The sequence below is a fragment of the Scyliorhinus canicula genome, chromosome 6 (assembly GCF_902713615.1).
Source record: "Scyliorhinus canicula chromosome 6, sScyCan1.1, whole genome shotgun sequence".
Classification (NCBI taxonomy): Eukaryota; Metazoa; Chordata; class Chondrichthyes; order Carcharhiniformes; family Scyliorhinidae; genus Scyliorhinus; species Scyliorhinus canicula.
The window spans coordinates 57,939,435-57,965,062 of NC_052151.1; the positions used below are offsets into that span (position 1 = coordinate 57,939,435).

The 25,628-nt window shown below is 45.0% G+C and overlaps 1 long non-coding RNA gene across 1 annotated transcript; it reads right to left on the bottom strand.

Annotated features, from left to right (window-relative positions):
• Window positions 1-25,628, bottom strand: LOC119967161. The gene is made up of 3 exons (XR_005460930.1): window positions 25,338-25,628; window positions 4,078-4,840; window positions 1-1,426 (listed from the first exon to the last, which is right to left on the bottom strand). It is a non-coding gene; the product is annotated as an uncharacterized LOC119967161 (long non-coding RNA).

The window sequence follows — 25,628 nt, forward strand, 5'->3', positions numbered from 1 at the left end:
TATGGAAAAATAATCACCTTTGTAGATTATGTAAACTTTTGTAAATTTTAATATATTTTGTTATTCATCCCCACTTACATGGGTTGTATTATCACATTAGTTGTGGGAGATTGTTCTTGCTCCTTTGTAATTTATCTATATTGATGAAACAAATTATATTTGCATAACGCCTTTAAAGTAATGAAATATCCCAAGGTGCTTCACAGGGGCATTACAAAAGCAAGTGTGGCACTGAGCCATATAGGGAATACTTGGCCAGATGGCCAAAAGCTTTGTCAAACACAGATTTTAAGAAGACTGTTTAAAGGAGGAAAGCAAGTCTGTTAAGAGAGGAAAGCAAAGTAGTGAGGAGCAAAAGTGTTGGACACACTCCAAAGCTTCAAGCATAGGCAACTGACGGCATTGCCACCAATGGTGGATGAATTATAATTGGGATGCATAAAAAGAAAAGAGGAGCGCAGATAACCTGGGAGGGTTGTGGGGTTGGAGGAATTAGAGATAGGGAAGGGCAAGGCCTTGAAGAGATTTGAAAACAAGACTATGAATTTTAAAATCAAAGCATTGGCTGACCAGGAGCTGATGCAGGGGTGATGAAGACTTGCTGCAAGTTTAGACACCGGCAGCAGAGTTTTGGATGATGTCAAGTTTACCAGGTAGAGGGATGAGGAATAGAATGTGGAGTGCATAGGATAGTTGAGTCGAGAGGGTGAAGGCGTGAATGAGGGTTTCAGCAACATGTCAGCTGAGGAAAGGGTGAAGTCAAGTGACATTACAAAGTCTTAGTGACCATACGAACGTATGGTCAGAAACTCATCTTGGGGTCAAAGGTTGTGAATACACTACGTTAGTCTCAAAGTTACCGGGGAGAAGAGTCAAATCGGTAGCCTGGGAATGCAGTTTGGAAGGGATCCAAAAACAATGGCTTTAGTAAAAGGACATAAAAATATTAATCCATAAACAAAAGAGCACTTTGAATTGAAACTGCACTGATCTATTACAACAATGGCGTAATATTTTAAAACACATTAGTGAATTATAGCTTATAAAAACACATTGCAATCCATTTCAGAAGGCATTTGAAAATATGTCACACACGACTTTACGAACATTACACAAATGCAATTAAAAGAGAATGTAGTCAAGTGTCTAGATTGTATCCAGATCCAGTTGTAGGCTAATATGGGCTGCTTCATTTACACAGTAGTGGTGATTAAAGCTGGGCACTGTGGAATGGCTGGCATAGCGTTCCACTCCTTATAGCAAAAAAGGCACTAATGTTGGCTGAACATTGGGAGGAAGCCGAGCAGAAATATTATTTCCAATCACTTAAAGTTGCATGCCACTAAGTCCTGTGTTCCTATTTATCTTGTCCCTTCTTAGGCTTGGCAATAGTTAACAATGGAGGATGTTCTTGGGCATTCGTCTCCTTTGATAATAATCTTTATTAGTGTCATAAGTAGGCTTACATTAACATTGCAATGAAGTTACTGTGAAAATCCCCCTCCATCCTCCAACACCTGCTTGGATACACTGAGGGAGAATTCAGAATGTCCAATGCACCTAACAGCATTGTATGGTTATCGACTGCCAGTGTCAACTGGATGTGAACAGGCTAAAGATCATTAGAACAAAAAAGCAAATGGGAAGGTTTAATAAAAGTGAGCTTTTTGATAAGCAGAATTATTTCCACACTGATAAATCAGCAACACAGACTTTATTTGTCATTAGAACAGAAATTCAGTATGCATATTTAAGCATGTTGATCTCAAAGCACCTACTGTCTGTCCCAATGCAAAGAAGGCAAATCGGGTCTATGGAAATAGGCACAGGTATGGACAAAAATGCAGGCCCCACATTAACAGCCAGCCAGGAGGCTAGTATGCCTTATTTATCATTTTTTATGAAGAGCACAGGCTGGAGCCAAAGCAAAATGCCTAGGCTTTCCTACTCCAACCTTAGCCACAGTGCGGCTAAATGACTATCCTCACCTGGCTCCACTCTTCACCATCCAATCAAAACCTGACATATTGTACAATGGCTGCAGTTCTCCAAGGAATTATCCTGGCTGGCCCCCTCCTATTTCTCATCTGCATGCTTCTGCTCGACAAAATCTTCGAATCATAGAATCCCTACAGTGCAGAAGGCAGCCATTCGTCCCACTGAGTCTGCACTGACCCTTGGAAAGACCACCCGACCCAGGCCCAATCCCCATCCTATTCCTGCAACCCCACCCTAAGGGGCAATTTAGCATGGCCAAGCCACTTAACCTGCATGTCTTTGGACTGTGGGAGGAAACCGAGTTCCAGCACCTGGAGGAAACCAATGGAGACAGAGAGAGAATGTACAAACACCACACAGTCACCCAAGGTCAGAATCTACCTGGGTGCTGGCACTGTGAGGCAGCAGTACTGACCAATGTACACGCTGGCGACATTCGCTGCACCACCTCTCTGACTCCTCCACACCCGCTTACTTGCCCACACTTAGGACTGGATTAAAGCAATTTAATCCAATTAAACACTGGAAAAACATAAATCATTCTCTTCAGCTCCTACCATAAATCCCAGCTACCAATTCTATTCCCCCTATCATTATGTAGCGCACAAGGTTGAACGAGGATTTTTGCAGTTTCAGCGTTAGTTAATCCTGAATTGAGCTTCTGATTCTATTTCCTCTTCATCACAAAGACCAACGACTTCCATCACTACCATCACCTACTGTTGAAAAGAGGATGAGCTTTTATTATCACCAGACTTCACTATTCTAATGTTCGCTTGGTCTTACCATCTTCTACATACAAACTCATGCACTCAATCAAAACTCTGTTGTCTGTAGCCTAACCGATGGCATATTATTTCACCCATCATACCCACTGCTCACTGCCTAATTTTGGCTTCGACCAGCCAACACTTCAATTTTAAAATTCTCATCCTGGATGTTCAAAACAACCCATGGTTTTCTCCCTTACTGTCCCTATAACCTTATCGGCCCTAAAGGCCTTCGCGTACGCTACATTCTTCCATCTCTAAGATCTTGTGCATCAGTCACTCCCTCCACATCAGTGACATCTGTGCATTCAGCCAACTTGACCTTGAACTCAAATTTCCTCTAATTTACTCCAGCTCTTATCTCCTTTTTGCAGGCTCCTTTAAACCTTCCACTTTGACGAGCTCCAAAAAAAACCAATGTAACCCATCCTAATATATCCTTCATGGTTCAGTTTCAATTTTTCTCTGATTACTATCCTGTGAACATCTTCCTACATTAAAGATGCTATATCAATGCAAACTGTTATCCTGTCTAACATAGGAATCATGTTTGGTATGGATGGACTTTTTGTGACCAGAGATTTTTCTTAAATTAAAATTAATACAAATTAAAAGTTTAGCAAAAATGTGTGGAGGGATTTGTTTATGAGAAGATGTTAAGTAGGTTGGGCCTATACTCATAGGAATTTAGAAGGATAAGAGGCCACCTTACTGAGACATATAGGATTCACAGCAGGCTTGACAGGATAGATGCTGACAGGACGTTTTCTCTTGTGGGTGGGTCTAGGACCAGAGGGCATAATCTCAGTGTAAGGGGTCGGTCATTTAGGATAGAGAGGAGGAGGGGGAATTTCTTCTCTCAGAGGATAGTGAATCTGTAGAATTCTTTACCACAGAGAGCTATTGAGGTTGGATCACTAAGTATGTTCAAATCTGAGTTAGACAGGGGCAGCACGGTGGCGCAGTGGTTCACTGAGGAGGCGGGTTCGATCCCGGCTCCGGGTCACTGTCCATGTAGAGTTTGCACATTCGCCCAGTGTCTGCGTGGGTTTCACCCCCACAACACAAAAGATGTACAGGGTAGATGGATTGGCCACACTAAATTGCCCTTTAATTAGGGGAAAAATAATTTTGTACTCTAAATGTATGTTTTTAAAAGTCTGACATAGACAGGTTTTTAATAAGTAACGGCATCAAAGGTCCTGGGAATAAGGAGGGAAAGTGGAGTTGAGGATTATATCAGATCAACCATGATTTCGTTGAAGGTGGAGAAGACCTGATGGGCCGAATGGCCTACTTCTGTTCCTACCTCTTATGGGCCTGTAAAACAGGTTTCCATGGACAATATAAATGATGGCAGGCTGTCATTTGACTTGTCTGTATTGCTTGATTCCAGTTTTCTCCAGTTTTATCAATGTTGAAACAGAAAGTTATTTGGTAAATGTTGTTGCAGCTTCAACAACAGAAATGGGAAGGTTTTCCACTGCACTCCTGACTTCAACCTTGCAGATGCCTTTGAGGAGCCATGTTTCCGGTGATGCCGATTGAATTAATTTTCTCTTCAAAGTAGACCCAACAGATGTTAACGATGGGAACTGAACAATACAAATACCATTGAAATTCAGGAGAGGTACCCATTTAATAATAATCTTTACTGTCACAAGTAGACTTACATTAACACTGCAATGAAGTTACTGTGAAATTCCCCTAGTCTCCACACCCCGGTGCCTGCTCGGGTACACAGAGGTCCAATTCATCTAACAAATACGTCTTTCAGGTCTTGTGGGAGGAAACCGGAGTACCCAGAGGAAACCCATGCATACACAGGGAGAACATGCAGACTCCGCAGACAGTGACCCAAGCTGGGAATCGAACCTGAGACATCGGCGCTGTGAAACAACATCCACTGTGCTACATTGGTTATTAAAGATGGTCATTGTCAACCATTTCTCAGTCCCAAGTCTGGATGCTGTCCAAGTACTATTGCGGGTTGGCTTGAGTTTCTTCATTATTATAATAGAGGTAGTTGGTGCTATTAATTGCATCATCATCAGCACACAGGCACTGGTGATCTAATAGTAGAGGAAAAATTGTTTTGAGATTTAGAACCAAGACTGTGGGGGCTCCAGGTTAACATCATGAACTTGGTAGAACCAAAAGACTAAATAACTTGAAACTAAAATAAGACAATGCAACAGTTTTACTAAAATTGCAATAAAACAAAAATTTTATTTTTCTAAATTTAGGTTGTATCTGGAAATTACATTTTGAGCTGTATACGTGAGGCAGAACTACGGGTCTTAAGCCTGGTAATTATTTTATTTTACAGTGATGAAGATAATTGAATAATGGATTTGTATTACAGAAATTAAATTCAATGTGGCAAATGGCTTTTTGCTCCGCTTTGAGGGTACTATTCAGGAAGTATATTGACAAAGTGCATTTGCTCAAGTTCCTTTTGTTAAAATTAACCCGTGATAACTTGCACTACTTTGTTTAGGATTTTCAAACTACTCTCCACCCCTGTAGTTATTACCAGTTTCCAACCTCACATAATCATCAAAAGGAACAAAAGAATGATAGGCGAAACACGTTAAATGGTACCCAGAGAACTTACTCACACCCAGAAACTGGGTCCCTCGGTAGAGAAGTAGCAGTACGTTTGGGACCCAGACACCCAGTCTGCACTGGCATGTGGACACACCCCAAGACTCATGAACCAAGCTCCCAGCTGTGGGTGAACAGCTTGGACAGACAGCAAACAAAGCAACGATGAGGAAGGCAGGAGACAAAGGAAATCAATGGAAATTTTGTGCAGGACTGCATCTCCTCGCTATGAACAGGGGAATTAGCTCATAGGAAGGAGGGTCAAGTGCGGCAGAATGGAGGAGAGGGTGAGGAGGAGATAGTGGCACGGTACACAGTGATTAGCACTGTTGCTTCACAGCGCCAGGGGCCTGGGTTCGATTCCCGGCTTGGGTCACTGTCTGTGCAGAGTCTGCATGTTCTCCCCGTGTCTGCGTGGGTTTCCTCCGGGTGCTCCGGTTTCCTCCCACAAGTCCCAAAAGACGTGCTTGTTAGGTGAACTGAACATTCTCTCAGTGTACCTGAACAGGCGCAGGAGTGTGGAGACTAGGGGATTTTCACAGTAACTTCATTGCAGTGTTAATGTAAATCTACTTGTGACACTAATAAAGATTATTAGTAGGGACACGAGCAGAGCGGGTGTAGGAGGAAGTTAGATCCCTGGGAGGGGGGTGGGGGCACCACACTAGTGGGAAAGCTAGAGCTACGAGGCATGTTAGAGGGGGCCATTGAGCATCTCCCGGCAGAGAGAGAGAGCGCCTCTGGCAGGGGAGTGGGGGAGGCGCAGCAGCTGATTAGATCGACCCTTGGGGAGGGGGGGGGGGGGGGCAAGAAACCACCCTAGCGGGAAAGCTAGTGCCAGGAGACATAAGTTAGAGGGGGCCATAGAGCATCCCCCATCAGAGAGAGCGCGTGGGGGGGTGGGGGGTAACGTAGCGCCGAGGGGGGGGGGGGGGGGGTGGTTGGAAGGCAGAGGGGGTAGACAGAAGAGGGGAGATACAGGGGAGGGTGGTGGGGGGACAGCAAAAGGGGTGGGGGGGAAACAAAACAACAAGGGCGGGAAGAGAAGAGAAGAGACTGGTTTCAGCAGGTTATTGATCAACTCCATTCTGGAGGTCGACAGCCCTGACTGTCGAACTTCTGGCGAAGAGGCAAAAGGTGCAAATGGACTATCCTGGTGGATAGCAATGCACCAACTCTGGCAGACATGGGGTCACCAGCTGAGAAAGCAGGCAGCCACGAGGGAAGGAGCAGAGGTAAAGGATAGCAGAGACAGACTGGTAGCCGAATCAAAATAGGTTAAAGCAATTGAGGCCTTCTACCAGGGACTGCACACCTCCGAACCCCCTGATGGGTCAAAACAATTCAACGGACTAGATATGCCAGTCGTGGGGGACAGGCAGAGAGGGCTGGAAGTACCATTTGGACTGGGAGAGGTTATGGAAAGCATCAACTCCATGCAGGCGGGAGATGTAAGCAGACTTGCTAGCGAGGGCACCCTGCCTCCAATGACAAGTCACCATATCGCTGATACCAAAAAAAAGACAAAGACCTAACGGAATGCGGATCATACAGACCCATTTCGCTGCTCAATGCGGACGCAAAAAACTACTCACAGAAGTCCAAGTAGCTGGAGAACTTTGTACCAGGGGTGGCCACGGAGGACCAGGCTGCTAACTGCAAACATCAGGCGACTGCTGAACGTGATAATGATCCAATCCGGGGAGAAAACACCAGAGGTGATCGTCTCCATGGATGCAAAAAAGGCATTCAACAGATACAAGTGGAAATACCTCACAGAGGTACGAGAGAGGTTTGGGCTAAGGACAGAGTTCACCTCATGGGTGAAACACTTGTACAATACCCCCGACACAAGTGTGTGGACCAACACCACCAGCTCGGAATACTTCCAACTGCACAAAGGAACAAGGCAGGGATGCCCACTTCCCCAGCTCTTATTCGCCCTGGGAATCGAGCCGCTGGTGATCGCCTTGAGAGCAACAAGAAGCTGGAAGGGAATCCGAAGAGGAAACAAAGAGCACAGAGTCTGGCTCTATGTGGATGACCTGCTCCTCTACATCTCAGACCCGCGAAGCGTCATGGAAGGAATCATGAAGCTCCAAAGAGAGTTCAGAGCCTTCTCCAGTTACAAATGCAACCTGAGCAAAAGGGAAATATTCCCTGTGAACCCAAAATGGAGGGGAGCAGAACTGGAGTGACTGCCATTTAAACTAGCGCAAATCAAATTCTGCTTCCTGGGGATTCAGATTGCCCATGATTGGACACAGATCCACAAGTGGAACTGACCAGTCTGGCAGAGGAAGTAAATAAAGGATTTACAGAGAAAGGATGCGCTCCCGCTCTCCCTGGTGGGAATGGTACAGATAGTCAAGATGAACACACTGTCCAGGTTTTTCCTGTTCAAGTCCATACCGACCTACATCACCACGGTATTTTTCAACTCGGTAGTCAAGATGATTATGGCGTGTGTGTGTGTGGGTGTGTGTGTGTGGGGTGGGGTGGGGTGGGGTGGGGGGGGGGGGGGTAACCATTGGGCAGCCATGGCAGAAAGAGTAAGGGGATGGATGACGAAGCCAGACAAGGAACAGGTGAGGATGGAGGAGAGCTCTTTACAGGAACGACATTCCAGGCCCTCGCAGCACTCCCATCCCCGCCAACAAAACACTCAACAAGCCCAGTGGCGGTAGCTGCCCTAAGAACCTGGAACCTGATGAGGCAACACTTTTGGCTGTTCAAAATGTCCACCATAGCACCCCCATCTGCAGCACCCATAGGTTTGCACCAGCCATGCTTGACACCACCATTGAGATGTGGAGACAGGACAAGATGGGCAGCGGGTGGAGACGACATGCTCGGCAAGGATACGACAGCTTACCCAAGGATCACAAGTAGCGTAATGCTAGAGGCCGCATACAGTCTGGGAAAGGGTAACTGTGGGGATCTGTATGGATGTCTATTAGAAAGGACACGCTCCCCACTGGACAAAACATGGGGAAATTGGGAGGAAGAGCTTGGGACAAAAATAGGGTGGGGACTCTAGAGCAAAGCACTGAGCAGGGCCAACTCCACCTCATGCAGCTGACAGTGGTGCACAGAGCACATCTGTCAAGATCCCGAATGAGCAGGTTCTTCCCAGAGGTGGAGGGCAAATGTGAACGGTGCCAGGGAGGTCCAGCCAACCATGCCCCAGATGTCGGATTTTGGACAGTCCTCTTTGCGGCAATGTCCAAGGTGGTGGGGTAAGGGCGGAGGGCTGCCCACGAGTGGCAGCCAGAAATATTCATGGTGAAGAGGGCCAATGCCCTTGCCTTTGCTTCCCTAATCGCCTGCCGGAGAATCCTGCTCAGCTGGCAATCTCTTTTTTTTTTAAATTTAGATTACCCAATTATTTTTTCCAATTAAGGGGCAATTTAGCGTGGCCAATCCACCTACTCTGCACATTTTTGGGTTGTGGGGGCGAAACCCACGCAGACACGGGGAGAATGTGCAAACTCCACACAGACAGTGACCCAGAGCCGGGATCGAACCTGGGACCTCAGCGCCGTGAGGCGGTTGTGCTAACCACTAGGCCACCGTGCTGCCCTGGCAATGTCAGCACCACCCACTGCTTCAGGCTGGCTGGCAGACCTATCAGAAGTTCGCTATCCGAGGGTCCACAAAACGTGGAGGCCATTCACCCACTTGTTCCAGAACCTGTTCGAGGCCAAAAGGCAATGGGGGGAGGCACGGGAGCCAACGGGACCACAAGGGGTGGGGGCCAGAGAAAGAGGGGGGGGGGGGCTGGAGAATGGCCGATAGAGAGATCAGGGGGCCTAGAACAAGTCCACAAGAAACGGAACCCCCAAATAAAAATTGAAAACAGAATGGGGTGGGGAGGGGAAGACACGATACATATGATAATAGCAGATAACTGCCCATTGTAGAATAGGCGACCCAGGAAATGGCCCTGAATCATCAAATAGAGGCAGTGGGGGGTTGGAATCGGTCCAGAGGGAAATGACTTGTATATTGTAACCGATGCATATATCCTCACCAAATGTACAGTGCATAAAATGTAAAAACTTTAATTTGAAACATTTTTTTTTAAACTCCGGCAATCAAGCTGCTGCCAAACATAGCACTTTGCCATCCTTTAAACTCAACTGTAATTGTGGAGGTCGAATGGAGTCCCTGAAGCCCAGGGTTCCCGTACATTTTGCCTCGGCTTGCACCCTGGAGAGGATACTCTAGTTTCACTACAGATTATTAACACAACACAGGAGACAGCAGTTATGAGTGATAAGCCCAACTTGTTTGGACTGCACCGGCCCTTGGAAATCGCACCCCACTTAAGCCCACACCCGTAACCCAGTAACCCCACCTAACCTTTTTGGACATTAAGGGCAATTTAGCATGGCCAATCCACCTAATCTGCACATCTTTGGTCTGTGGGAGGAAACCGAAGAACCCTGGGGAAACCCACGCAGACACGGGGAGAACGTGCAGACAGTACCCGAGCCGGGAATTGAACCTGCGATCCTGGAACTGTGAAACAACTGTGCTAACCACTGTGCTAGTGGCAGGGGAAAGAATTCAGAGGGAAAGTGTGACAGATGTAGGCTTCACTACTCTTAAAGATAGAACTCGCACAAATGTTTCAGATTCTCTTCGGCCGCCTCGCAATTCAACCAGGGCCCCTTCACCTAAAGAGTGGCTGTGCTATAACCCTGTGCTCCAGTGCAGGCAAAAGACCAGTTCTGAGAGCAGATTGACCCTGCTGTCAGTCAAATCTCTACGTCAAAACATCTTCACCTACTAGAGTATTTCAATGCAACTGTGGGTGCAGACCATTAGATATGACCCCCCATAATATGGGACTGAACTGGTAATCCACAAACCTAGTGCAAAGCTCCAGAGTTCCATGTTCGAATTCAAATTTGACCATCGACCACGGTGGATTCAACGAAATAAGCCTCCTGCCTCAGGCAACATAGCCTTGAAAAGATAAACGAGAACAGATAGAAACTACTGGAGCTTTGCAGCTACGAGGTTTGAGTAACTAACAGAACAAACCAAGCAAGGTGTTCTGGAGTCAGCCAAAGTCAGGACATTGGCACCAGCTGAATCTAATCATCACCAGATCTGACTCCCTAAACAGCATTCTCAACGCACACCTACCACAGTGCTGACTATGTTTGCCCTTGAAGTTCTCTCATTCAAAGCAGAAATGCAGTCATCATATCAATGTCAACTATACTGGCTGCCCAGATGGCCCAATATCACATGCTCAACATATGAAATGAAATGAAATGAAAACCACTTATTGTCACGAGTAGGCTTCAAATGAAATTACTGTGAAAAGCCCCTAGTCGCCACATTCCGGCACCTGTTCGTGGAAACTGGTACGGGAATTGAACCGTGCTGCTGGCCTGCCTTGGTCTGCTTTCAAAGCCAGCGATTTAGCCCAGAGCAATAGGAAACAAGAGCGGAAAAATGCTAATTGGCTCAAGGTTAACATCATTGTGATGGAACCTATCATTGTGCTAAGCAGTCCACGCTCAATAATTAAAAGAAAGATCCAGGCAACAAAACTCTGAATGCACTCAGAGCAATTTGAAGTAAAGTACAACCGACTGCTAGATGGTGTGTCAATGACGACTGGTTACAACTTGGCCAGAATATCCAGGTGCCCTTCAACAGAGGGAATGTCAGGGGCATTTATGAAGGGATTAAAATGGCAACAGGTCCATCGGCAAAGAAAATGGCTCCATTGATAACAAAGGCAGGGGAAGTCATCACTGACTGCAATGAACAGTTGAAGAGGTGGATGGGACACAACTTGAGTCCTGCTCCAGGGAGGACACCATCACTGAGGAAGTTCCAGTTACCGAGGAAGTTCCAGTCAGCATAAAAAGGCTGACCGTCAGGACAGAGCTGGATATCAAACCCACTGCGGAGGAACTTAGCAAAGTTATTGACTCGTGGGTAAAGATCGAGGTGCTGATGCTGCCTGAACTGATTAACAAGAGAAACTGATACTCCTGCAGCATCTGCATAAACATCTCGATTTCTGCTGGAGCGAGGGGGCATGATGCAAAGATTGTGAACATATACAAGGACAAGGGTGATCACAGTGATTGCAACATCTGTGGAGTTCATTTTAGAAGGGAGAACAAAAGAGCAGAGTATTATTTAAACGGAAAAAAACTGCAAAAAGCTGAAATGCCAAAGTAACTTTGGGGGTACCTTTGTACAAAAAACAGAAAGCTAGTACACAGGTACAGCAGGTAATAAGGAAGGCTCTTGGAATGTTGGCCCTTATTTCAAGGGGGTTGGAGTTTAAGAGGAGGGAAGTTGTTGCAACTGTATAAGGTACTGGTGCAACCAAATCTGGAGTACAGTGAGCAGTTTTGGTCCCATTATTTAAGGAAATATATTATTTCATTGGAGGCGGTTCCAGGAAGGCTCACGAGGATGATCCCAGTATGGGAGCGTCTTATGAGCAAAGATCAAACAGGTTGGATTGTCCTCATTGGAATTTAGAGGAATGAGAGATGATCTCATTGAAACAGGTAGGATTCTTAAGGGGTTTGGCAGAGTAAATGCTGAGAGGATGTTTCCCCTTATGGGAGAGTCTAGGACCAGAGAGCATAGTCTCAGAAAAAAGGGGTGCCAATTTAAGAGAGATGAGGAGGAATTTCTTTTCTCAAGAGACTTGAGTCTTTGGACCTCCTTGCCACATAGAGCTGTGGGGGCAGTGTTCTTGTGCATAATTAAGGCTGACATAGATAGATTCTTGATCAGTAATGAAATCAGGGTTATGGTGAAAGGGCAGGAAAGTGGATGTGGAAAATGTTGGATCAGCCATCATCCTATTGAATGGCAGAGCAGGCTCAAGGGTGCGAATGATCTACTCCTATTCCTATTCCTTATGGTTCTATTATCTATCGAGGCATCGCCCTTCTGAGCTTCGTGTGAAAAGCTTTCACTGTGTTGCCCTTTTCAGATTGCAGATCCTAGCTGAATGCATCAAACTCAAATGCCAGTGTGGTTTCAGAACTGGGAGGTCTAGAGGGCTGGTTTAGCTCAGTGGGCTAGACAGCTGGTTTGTAATGCAGAACAAGGCAAACAGTGCGGGTTCAATTCCCGTACTAGCTGAGAATTCTCTCCCTCCGTGTACCCGAACAGGCGACGAGTGGGCGACATGGGGCTTTTCAAAGTAACTTCACTGCAGTGTTAATATAAGCCTACTTGTGACAATAAAAAGATTATATTATTATATTATAACTACAATTGAAATGATGTTCTCAGTCCAGCAGCTGAAAGAGAAATGGCGTGAACAAAGCAGACCACTATAGCAGCCTTCAATGGATCGCACCAAGGCATTTGACCGTGTGAATTGAGGTGGTCTATTTGAACTGCTGAAGAAAACTGGCTGCCCACTGAAGCTGCTCAATGTGATCTCCTCTTTCCATCGGTAAAGTCAGCGAAGATGAAGTTTGAGATCTGGAGTGGGGTCAAACTGGGTGTGTCCTGACACGGACAACATATTCTTCTCTTTGCTGCTGTCATTTGCCTTCAGATCATCTATAGAGGGCGTCTTGTTTTGCATCAAAACTGACAAAGTTGACCAAACATGCTCGCCTGAGATCCAAGTCAACAGTGCAACAAATCCTCAGAGAGTTTATTCTCAGCTGACAAGGCCGCACTAACATTCCATACTGAAGAACAAATGCAGCAGCAATTGGACAGACTCTCACCCCTGTCAAGTGTTTGGTATGACCACTGGCATCAGGAAGACAAATGTCATTGTCCAGGATATTGTCATACTGTTATCCATCAGCATCGACAATGTGACACTGGAGGTTGTTGCTTGCTTCACATATCTAAGCTCCACAACCACGAGCAATCTGTCACTTGATGCTGCAATTAACACAAGCAAAGCAAAAGCTGCAGTTATATCCAAGCTCAGTAGGAGATTATGGACAGCAGAAACATGACTAAGAACATAAACAATGGGTTTTTCAAGCCTGTATCCTCAGTGCATTCCTCTACAATGGTGGGACCTGGACAAGATATTCTAGCAGGACCAAAGGCCCAACTGTTTCCAGCTAAACATCTTCACTGTCTCAAACTTATCTTTGGCAATGCTTGGCAGGGCAAGGTCACAAACTCAGAGCTCTTGGAGCATGCTAATTTTATCAGCTATGCTAATCCTATTCATTGCTAAGCCATAGGTATCTGCAGTCTCAGCTACATTCATCAGATAGGTGATGGCCGAACATCCAAGACCTTCTGTACGATGAATTGGCCACTGGATCATGACCTCCTGGATGCCCATACTGCCGCTACAAGGGCACCTGTAGCAAGGTATAAACATGGCAGATATTTGGAAGACACTCGCTGACAGACGTGACTCCCGAATGCTCACTGGAAGAGCATTGGTAGAGGCACGCAGAAGCTGAACTGGCTGAGAAGAAGGCCCAGAGGGTATGAACCTTTTAAGTACCTATTGCGAGAAACCGATATGGTGTGGTGTGCTGTTTCATACAATCCGTCAGTCGACCTACATACCTGGCATCGCACCGGCACCGAAATGTATATACATCGTGCTTTCCACAAACAGGATGCTGTCGTCAAGTCACAAACGGGTTTCTGCCTACCATATAAGTGAGTAATGTGGTACCTGTATGATGCTCGATACATGGGCTGTACATCCCATCCCCTACTTGCAAAGCTCAGAACATAATGTCTAACGTTAGATGTGATTCCACGGTTTGCTGAGCAATCCAGAGTGTGCCAAGAATGACTCAAACAAACAATTTAAGATCATCAGTTAGGCTCATAACATAGCTCACGTATGCTGACAAGAAACTACATATATTCATGTGGAGAGACCCGTTCTCTGCAGGTAAAAGGAATATGTCCAGACATTGCTTCTTTCTTGAATAAAAAGGTGGACAATAATTCGCTGGTACATTCACCATTGTAACATCTCAACCAATGAAGGTCAACTCGTCAATCAATCATCATCTCTTTTCTCATGCAGTATCAATTGTTGTTCCCTTGACTTTTGCATCTTTCATGATCATAGAATCGTCGAGTCTCTAAAATGCAGGAGGCCCTTCAGCCCATCGCATCTGCATAGACCTGAAGGAGTACTCCATGCAGGTCCACTACCCCGCCCCATCCCCTGCACATCTTTGGACAGTGGGAGGAAACTGAAGCACCCGGTGGAAACCAATGTAGACATGGGGAGAACGTACAAACTCCACAGAGACAGTCACCCAAGGCCAGACTCAAACTCAGGTCCCTGGTGTAGTGATTCAGCAGTGCCAACCACTGTGCCACCATGCCGACCTGAATGCAAGAGGAAAAGCTTCGACAACATGTCTTTTTCAGCAATATATGTACTTTCAACACAGTCGATCATTGCAGTCTACAATGATAATCTATCATTTCCTCAACACTCAACAAAGTCAAAAATTTAATTACACATGATGGTGCCTTCCTGTACACATGTTAGAATGCTGCTTAACAAATAGATTATACAGATATCCTAATCAATTCTATTATTCTCAATACTGAACTAACACAACAGGATTTGTAGTTACTTGGTATTAGAGCTACTTACCAGAAAGTGTCAGAATAGCTTACTGTAATACTATATATTAAAACAAAACTGGTGCACAAACTAAAATAAAACTATAAGTATGTTGATATTTGACAATATACATATAGGTTTTAATTGGAGATCATTTCTATGCTAACTATAATAGATTTTCACAAGATTCCAAACAGTTCTACCCAATTATGCTGGGATCCAGATCAATAGCCACTGGCTATCCTCTGGTAGCTCGTACAAGTGGCCATTTTGCATGTGTTAGACCAGAGAGTCTGCGTTAGACCAGAGAGCTCTGGTAGGCCATTTGACTATAGACCTCATCAATGAGTATTACCCTTATCAGAAATTCAAAATGTTACACAAGAATTTCAGCATACAGCAATCAAGACTCCATTTGTGATGTACTTGCCCTACCTAGCCAGGTATTTCAAACCAACTATAGTGCCACTACCAACCGCGTGATCTTGGTTTCGGACAATGGTCAGCACAACATCGAGGGCCGAAGGGCCTGTTCTGTGCTGTTCTATGCTATACTGGCATAAATCCACTAATGCACAATAAATCAGGGAGCTTCTGATCTTAACAGTTCAGTGCTAAAATGGGTAGTAAATTTACCCAGTCAATTAATTCCCAATTGGTAGGATGCTGCTTTTATGAAGCATAATAAAATTTTGTTTAAATTGAAGCCCACGGAGCTTGTAGAGATTTACCCAGCAACCAAATTTATTCACATTGATAAACTCATTGTGAAAACTGCTGCACTTGTTTACAGCAAAAATGTAAAAAATATATGAAAGAACGCAATAAAGCCTGAGAAAATTATATATAACTTCCATGAAAAGAATATAAGAAAAAGCGCTCTTGGTACAACCAAGGGCAATTCCAAAATTCAATGAGTACCTCAATCCAAATGAAACTATTCTCTAAATCCATGCTTGTAGGTAGTCTCTAAATAATGAACTTCTAAAGTGGGGCTTGGTGGCCATTCTGTCCATTTCTGTTAAAGCTGATGGAAGGAGACACCAAGCAACACCTATCCACTAGGAACCTGATATTTCTTTTTTCATAGAATTTTCATAGAATTTACAGTGCAGAAGGAGGCCATTCAGCCCATCGAGTCTGCACCGGCTCTTGGAAAGAGAACCCTACCCAAGGTCAACACCTCCACCCTATCCCAATAACCCCACCCAACACTAAGGGCAATTTTGGACACTTAAGGGCAATTTATCATGACCAATCCACCTAACCTGCACATCTTTGGACTGTAGGAGGAAACCAGAGCACCCGGAGGAAACCCACGCACACACGGGGAGGATGTGCAGACTCCGCACAGACAGTGACCCAAGCCAGAATTGAACCTGGGACCCTGGAGCTGTGAAGCGATTGTGCTATCCACAATGCTACCGTGCTGCCCTGCTAGATGATAATAATTCATGTTTCACAGAATCACTCAGCTCATGAGTTTGTGATAGCCTTGATCTAGGAATGGACCCAAAAGCTAAATGACAGAGGATGGGTGAGAGTAGCTGTTCTTGGCATCCAGACAGCATTTAATCAGCGTTCAATGGAGTATGACAACAAAAGGCCCTAGCAAAACTAAGGTCAATAAGTATCAAGAGGATAATCCTGCAGATTAGAATCATACTCAATGCAAATTTAAAATAACATTTTCAAAGTGACTCAAACTATCATACTCACCATAATTTTCTTTATTGCAGCAATCACCTAATTCCAGCGTCGCAACATGGTTCAACTGGTCAGTAATAGTCAGCATGGATTTGTTAAAGAAAGGTCTTGCCTCTCAAATTTGATTGAATTGCTTGAGGAAGTGACAAGAAGGGTTGATGAAGGTAGTGCAGTGAATGTGATGTGTATGGATTTTAGCAAGGCATTTGACAAAGTCCCACATGGCAGACTGGTCAAGAAAGTGAAAGCCCACGGGATACTGGGCAATGTGGCAAACTGGATAGAAAGTTAGCTCTTTGTAACAGGAAACAAAAGGTAATGGTCGATAGCCGCCCTTGCAATTGGAAAGCTGTTTCAAGTGGTGTTCCACAGGGCTCGCTGTTGGAACACTTACTGTTTGTGTTATATTAACAATTGGGAGCATAATTGGGAAATTTGCAGACAACACAAAGATTGGCCAAATGGTGGACAAAATGTAGAGGATAGCTATAACCTCCAAAACTATATAGATGGATTGGTGGAATGGGCGATAAAGTGGCAGATGGAATTTAACACAGAAGTGTGAGGTCATGCATTGAGGGAGGTCGAATAGTTATAGGGTGTATACAATAAATGGGAATATACTAACAGGGGTAGATGAAGTGAGAGATCTTGGCGTACAAGTGCACAGGTCCCTAAAGGCAGCAGTTCAAGTAGACAAGGTTGTTAGGAAAGCATATGGCATGCTCTCCTTCAAATTTGAGAGGCAAGACCTTTCGTTAACAAATCCATGCTGACTATTTCTGACCAGTTGAACCATGTTGTGACGCTGGAATTAGGTGATTGCTGCAATAAAGAAAATTATGGTGAGTATGATAGTTTGAGTCACTTGAAAATGTTATTTTAAATTTGCATTGAGTATGATTCTAATCTGCAGGATTATCCTCTTGATACTTATTGACCTTAGTTTTGCTAGGGCCTTTTGTTGTCATACGAGGCAGATATGTAGTGGTATTGTTGCTGGACTTGTAATTAGAGACTCAGACTAATACTCTGGGGACCTGAGTTCAAATCCCACCATAGCAGATGTGACATTTTAATTCAATAAAATCTGGATTTAGAAGTCTAATAATCACCATGAAACCATTGTCAACTGGGTGATAATTACAAGTCCAGCAACAATACCACTACATATCTGCCTCTATATAAGACATGAGGAAGAGAGATGCACGAGAGATTGGAGTCAGCGAATGAAGAGTTCAAGTGATATTGTATGGAAGGAGAGGCATTTACGGACAGAAACACATTTTAATATAAAACTTTTGGTGAATTGAAAGCCATTGTATATCCATGAGGGTGATGGGCCTCTTTTCTAGCCCTGGTAACATTCGTGTAAACCTCCTCTGCACTCTCCAGAGCAATAACGTCCTTCCTGCAATTCTCTCTTCCTCATGTCTTACATAGAGGCAGATATGTAGTGGTATTGTTGCTGGACTTGTAATTAGAGACTCAGACTAATGCTCTGGGGACCCGAGTTCAAATCCCACCATAGCAGATGGTGACATTTTAATTCAATAAAATCTGGACTTAGAAGTCTAATAATCACCATGAAACCATCGTCAACTGGGTGATATGTGACTCCATATTCACAGCAATGTGGTTGACTCTGTAATGCCCTCAATGCTGGCCCTGCCATATCCCATGAACGAATTAAAACAAACTGACAGTTGCACTTTCTGTCACAGCGATTCCACAATTATTTTCTATCCCTAAAAATCTATGTTTCCCTATATTGGTCTCTTCCTTGAAATTCACAACCTTGACCAAACTTTGAGTCACCTTGTTTACCTCTGAGTCACCTCTTCGGCTCATGTCTCTAAAACACCCTGGGGATGGTTTTCTATGATAAATAGCACCATATAATTGCAAGTTGCTGTTGCTTACCATTTAAATGCAGTTTTATTCTCATGAACAATTGGGAAACATTCTCAAGCTTTATCTGCATTTAAAACCACTAAGGCCTTGCGTAATCAAGAAGGCCATATTTCCTCACAACAGATGATCTGTTAAAATAAAGCCTTTGCATGTTGTAAGATTAAATAAAATTGCAATTTTGGGTTTAAAAACACATTAATAAATGCATGACAAAAAATAAAATTCACACGCAAACAGGAGTCATTCTTCTAAATGTAAAAACTTTGAAATTATAAGAAAAGGCCTGGATTTTCCTCTTCATTGTATTGGTTTTCATAACTTACCTGACATGGTTGCAAAGGATTGCAAAACTATGTACAATTTGTATTTGGAGCTCCCCTGACCTTTTCATTAGTTTTAACTACATTAATGTCAGGGCCTGATTACAGTGCAAACAGGCCATGCTCCCAGGGGGAATTCATTCTCTTTGAGAGTTTCCACAATTGCACATGTTTTCTAATAATCCTTATTAGTGTCACAAGTACATAAGAACATAAGAACTAGGAGAAGGAGTAGGCCATCTGGCCCCTCGAGCCTGCTCCACCATTCAGTGAGATCATGGCTGATGTTTTGTGGACTCAGCTCCACTTTCCGGCCCGAACACCATAACCCTTAATCCCTTTATTCTTCAAAAAACTATCTTTACCTTAAAAACATTTAATGAAGGAGACTCAACTGCTTCACTGGGCAAGGAATTCCATAGATTCACAACCCTTTGGGTGAAGAGGTTCCTCCTAAACTCAGTCCTAAATCTACTTCCCCTTATTTTGAGGCTATGCCCCCTAGTTCTGCTTTCACCCGCTAGTGGAAACAACCTGCCCACATCTATCCTATCTATTCCCTTCATAATTTTATATGTTTCTGTAAGATCCCCCTCATCCTTTAAATTCCAACGAGTACAGTCCCAGTCTACTCAGCCTCTCTTCGTAATCCAATCCCTTCAGCTCTGGGATTAACCTAGTGAATCTCCTCTGCACACCCTCCAGTGTCAGTATGTCCTTTCTCAAGTAAGGAGACCAAAACTGAACACAATACTCCAGGTGTGGCCTCACTAACACCTTATACAATTGCAGCATAACCTCCCTAGTCTTAAACTCCATCCCTCTATCAATCAATGGACAACATTCCATTTGCCTTCTTAATCACCTGTTGCACCTATAAACCACGGCAGCACGGTGGTTAGCATAAATGCTTCACAGCTCCAGGGTCCCAGGTTCGATTCCCGGCTGGGTCACTGTCTGTGCGGAGTTTGCACGTCCTCCCCGTGTGTGCGTGGGTTTCCTCCGGGTGCTCCGGTTTCCTCCCACAGTCCAAAGATGTGCGGGTTAGGTGGATTGGCCATGCTAAATTGCCCGTAGTGTCCTAAAAAGTAAGGTGGGGGGGGGGGTTGTTGGATTACGGGTATAGGGTGGATACGTGGGTTTGAGTAGGGTGATCATTGCTCGGCACAACATCGAGGGCCGAAGGGCCTGTTCTGTGCTGTACTGTTCTATGTTCATGCACCAGCAGCGTGCTTTAATATTTTATTATTTAAATAATAATCCCGTTTGCTGTTATTCCTACCAAAATGAATAACCTCACATCTGTCAACATTGTATTCCATCTGCCAGACCCTAGCCCATTCACTTAACCTATCCAAATCCCTCTGCAGAATTCCAGTATCCTCTGCACTTTTCGCTTTACCACTCATCTGGCTTAAGTAGGCTTATGTTAACACTGCAGTGAAGTTACTGAGAAAATCCCCAAGTCGCCACACTCCAGCGCTTGTTCGGATACACTGAGGGAGAATTCAGAATGTCCAATTCACCTAACAAGCACATATTTCGGGACTTGTGGCAGGAAACTGGAGAGCCCGGAGGAAACCCAGGCAGACACGGAAAGAACCCTCACAGGCACAGAGAGAATATGCAGACTCTGCACTGTGACACAAGCAGAGAATCGAATCCAGGTTCCTGGTGCTGTGAAACAACAGTGCTAACCACTGTGCAGGTATCAGAAGGTTGCAAAAATTAATCTGCAACTTTCAGACGCAAGGACAGAGTGTTCTGAGTGTTTTTGAATGAATCAAAAAATACACTAAGGCTATCGGTATTTTTATTGAATTTGTTCATGGGACATGGGAACCGCTCGCTAAGCTAACATTTATTGCCCATCCCTAATGGCCCTTGAGAAGGTGGTGGTGTGCTGCCTTTGTGCACCACTGTAGTCCATGTGTTGTGGACTCACCTGCAGTGCTGTTAGAAAGGGAGCTCTAGAGTTTGGACCAAAGATCATGGGACAGTGAAAGATCTAATTAGAAAGTATTAGTAATTTTTTTAAATTCAGGCTACTCACAGGTGGCGAATTGACATGGTAACTTGTGCCAGACACATTTTCACTGACACTCAGTTTGGGTTCCACCAGGGCTGCTCAGCTCCTGGTCTCATTACAGCCTTAGTTCAAACGTGGATAAAAGAACTCAACTCCAGAGCTGAAATGTGAATGACTGCCCTTGACACCAAGGAACGCATTTGACTGAGTATGGCATCCAGGAGCCCTAGTAAAACTGGAGTTGATGGGAATTGGGGAAAATTCTCCACTGCTTGTGAGCCATACCTGGCATAAATGAAGATGGTTGTGGTTATTGGAGGTCAGTGATCTCAGTTCCAGTACATCAGGAGTTCCTCAGGGGACTGACCCAAGCCCAACCTTCTTTAGCTGCTTCAACAATTACTTTCCTTCAATTGTAAGGTCAGAAAGTAGGGATGTTCACTGATGATTGCACATGTTCAGCACTATTTGGGACTCCTCAGGTACTGAAGGTTTCTGCTGACAAATGCATTCTTAAGAGTACCCAATGCTTTTTTCCAATTAAGGGGCAATTTAGCATGGCCAATCCCCCTACTCTGCACATCTTTGGGCTGTGGGGGTGAGACCTACACAAACACGGGGAGAATGTGCAAACTCCACACGGACAGTGACCCGGGGCCGGGATTGAACCCCGGGTCCTCTGCACCATGAGCCAACAGTGCTAACCACTGCGCCACCATGCTGCCCAAATGCATTCTTACCACACAAGTGCCAGGCAATTACCACCCACAGCGAGAGAATCTAACCATCGCCCCGTGACATTCAATGGCATTATCATCACTGAATCCCCCACGGTCAACATCCTGGGGGTTACCATAGACCAGAAACTGAACTGGATTAATCATATAAATACTGCAGCTACAAGAGCAGATCGCAGACTAAGAATCCAGCAGCGAGTAACTCACCTCCCGACTCCCCAAAGCCTGTCCATAAACTAAAAGTCACAAGTCAGAAGTGCGATTGAATACTCTCCCCTTGCTTAGATGAGTGCAGCACCAAAAACACTCAAGCAGCTGGCTTGATTGGCACCGCATTCATAAACATTCACCCACTCCACCATCGATGCACAATGGCAAGTGTCTACAATGTACAAAATGCACTGCAGCAATTCACCAAGGGTCCTTAGACAGGATCTTCCAAACCCACAATGACCATCTAGAAGGACAAAGAGAGGAAATACATGGGAACACCACCTCCAAGCCACTCACCATCCTGACTTGGAAATATATCTGTTTCTTCACTGTTGCTGGGTTAAAATCCTGGAACTCTCATACTAACAGCCTGTGGGTGTACCTACACGGATGTAGCAGTTGAAGAAGGCATTGCATCACCACATACTCAAGAGCAATTAAATGCCGGGCTAGCCAGTGAAGCCCACATGCCGTGAATTATTTTTAAATCAAACTTTACCAGGTTACAATAATTAAAGATATCAAGGATTTACTTAAAATATTTTTAAAATGCTGCCCAATTCTACTAAAGCAAAAAATAACAGCACTACTTAAAGTGGGCAGAAATTTTGGACCAATTTGTACCTGAATGGCCAGCTGTACCAAACAGAAACTCTATTTCCAACTGCTTAAGAAATAGTAACCTGTTCAGAAGAAGACACACCAAAAGGGCCATACCAAAATTATACAGCATTATACAAATTGCAAATACAAAAACACACTGCAAACAGCAAGCAGAAGTGGGAAACTTAAAACCTGGGGATGTCAGAGCAACCAAACTAATATCTAAAGGAAGAGATCAGAAGATGCAAGATTGCTTAGACTAAAGAGATATTGTTCAAGTATTTAAGTTTCTTAAGAATTGAACTATGATGTGTTCCAGGTTGCCCTAAATTCCAGAACCAAAGGACACAGACTGTGCTTAAAAAGGGAAGAGACATAAAGTGGGTAATTGGGTCCAGAAGATGGACTGCTGAACACAGTCCAGTCCTATACTTTCTACAAACTCAACCCATCTAAGACAAAGCAGCCCACTTGAACAGTACCACCAATGATTACTTAAACATTCACTCCCTCCACTAACACACAGTGACAGCAATGGAAACCACATGCAAGATGCACTACAGTAACTTATCGAGGCTCCTTCCAAACCCATGATTTGGATTTGTTTAATCACATGTAGAGGTACAGTGAAAAGTATTGTTCTGCGTACTGTTCAGACAGATCATTCCATACATGAGAAAAATACATGGGACAAACATAAATACACAATGTAAATAAGCAGACACAGGCATCGGGTGAAGTACTATTCAGTAGAGAAGATGTGCGGAGAGATCAGATCAGTCCATAAGAGGGTCGTTTAGGAGTCTGGTAACAGCGGGGAAAAAGCTGTTTTTGAATTTGTTAGTGTGTGTTCTCAGACTTTTGAATCTCCCGCCCGATGGAAGAAGTTGGAAGAGAGAATAAGCCAGGTGGGAGGGGTCTTTGATTATGCTGCCCACTTTCCCAAGGCTGCGGGAGATGTAGACAGAGTCAATGGTTTGTGTGATGGACTGGGCTGTGTTCACATCTCTCTGTAGTTTCTTGGTCTTGGGCCAAGCAGTTGCCATACCAGGCTGTGATGCAACCAGACAGGATGCTTTCTATGGTGCATCTGTAAAAGTTAGGAAGAGTCAATGTGGCATGCTGAACTTCCTTACTTTCCTAAGAAAGTATAGGCGATATTATGCGTTCTTGGTCGGGGCGTGGAGCAGAACAGACTGTTGGTGATGTGCACTCCTTGGGCTTGAAGCATCTCCACCTCGGCCCCATTGATGCAGATGGGGTGCACACGCTACCCGTGCTTCCTGAAGTCAATGACCAGCTCTTTAGTTTTCTGACATTGATGTAATTGATTGTCGTCATTACACCACTCCACTAGATTCTCTATCTCCCTCCTGTATTCTGACTCATCACTGTTCAAGATCCGATCACTGCGGTTATGTCATCAGCAAACTTGTAGATGGCGGTGGAGCCAAAGTTTGCCACACAGGCGCGTGTGTACAGGAAGTATAGTGGGGATAAGTACACAACTTTGTCGTCTGATTGTCGTCTATGGGTCAGAAAGTCGAGGATCAAGTTGCAGAGTGAGGAGCCAAGTCCTAGGTTTTGGAGCCTTGATATGAGCTTGGCTGGGATTATGGTCTTGAACCCTGCCACGACAAGGATGGCAGATGCATGGGAACACCACTGCCTACAAGTTCCCCTCCAAGTCACGTACCATCCGGGTTTGGAACTATATTGCTGTTCCTACACTCTCACTGGATCAAATTCCTGCAACTCCCTCACAACACTGTGGGTCTGCCTAGATCTGATCGATGGCAGTAGTTCAAGGTGACTCACCACCACCTTCTCAAGGGCAGTTCAACACGCAAATCCCAACACTCCCCTCCAATGTTTTTGATCTGTAATTCAAGTTTAGAACATAGAATTTACAATGCAGGAGGCCATTCGGCCCATCGAACCCACACCAGCCCCTGGAAAGAGCACCCCACTCAAGCCCACAACACCACCCCATACCCGCAACCCAGCAACCCCACCCAAACCCTTTGGACACTAAGGGCAATTAAGCATGGCCAATCCACCTAACCTGCACACCTTTGGACTGTGGGAGGAAAACCACGCAGACACGAGGAGAACGTGCAGACTCCACGCAGGCAGTGACCCAAGCGGGGAATCGAACCTGGGACCCTGGAGCTGTGAAGCGACAATGCTCACCACTGTGCCACCATGCCGCCCACGGTTGGTCAATCTGCAGATATTTGCACTGTTTTGGGCAAGGGAGCAGGGGGAGAAAGAGTTGGAAAGAATCATCTATTAATTTTTATTGTTGATGACTATCCACTGGTCCCTAACTGAACGTGGATGGGGTAGAAAAGAACGTTAGAACAGAATCGAATTCAATCATGATAGTAATTAATATTCGAAAAGCCTTTCCAACAGTCATGCACGAAGGAGACCAAAGTACTGGAGAAGCATTGCCAGGAAAAATCTTCAGGAGGTAATGAAAACCTTTTAGAATAACATTACCTAAACTGCTTATGGAAACAACGGGGTTATTATACAACCAAAGGCTGCAAGCGTGTGTGGCCCGCTCAGTGCAATCTCATTTCACTGTGGCTCAGGCCGTTCACCTTTAGCTTTGCCCTTGCTCACAAACTCACAGTCAGAGGTTTCATGTGTCCTGTGGGGGTCCCTGACAGCAGACGTGGCATTTAAAAAAAAATAATCAACCAACTTTCCCCTTACAGAGCCAGAGCAGCTGGGCTGGAGGCGAGCCCGACCCGCCCGCCTGCCCGGGCCAGATCACCCAGGGGCCGGGAGTAAACACCGAGTGGGTTACGGGGTGTGTGCCTCCCACTGCTCGGGGCTGCTCCTTACCTCTCGCTAGTTGAAACTGGCGCTGTAGAGGGCGGTGGTGGCGGTGGGCTGAGCTGGGAATGAACTGCAGAACACCATGATCACAAACTCTGCTCCGTCTCCTCTCTCTGCTCCGACTGAACCAACCGTCCGCAGCAATCCCCACCCTCAACCGTCGCCTGCTCCCATTGGCTCCTTCTCTCAGCATTCCCAGTGCTGATTGGATGTGCGCTGCCCCTCGTCTCCCCCGGGTGCACAGGTGGACAATGAGTCATGGTCAGTCTGTTTGGTCAGCTCTGACTGCACTGCAAA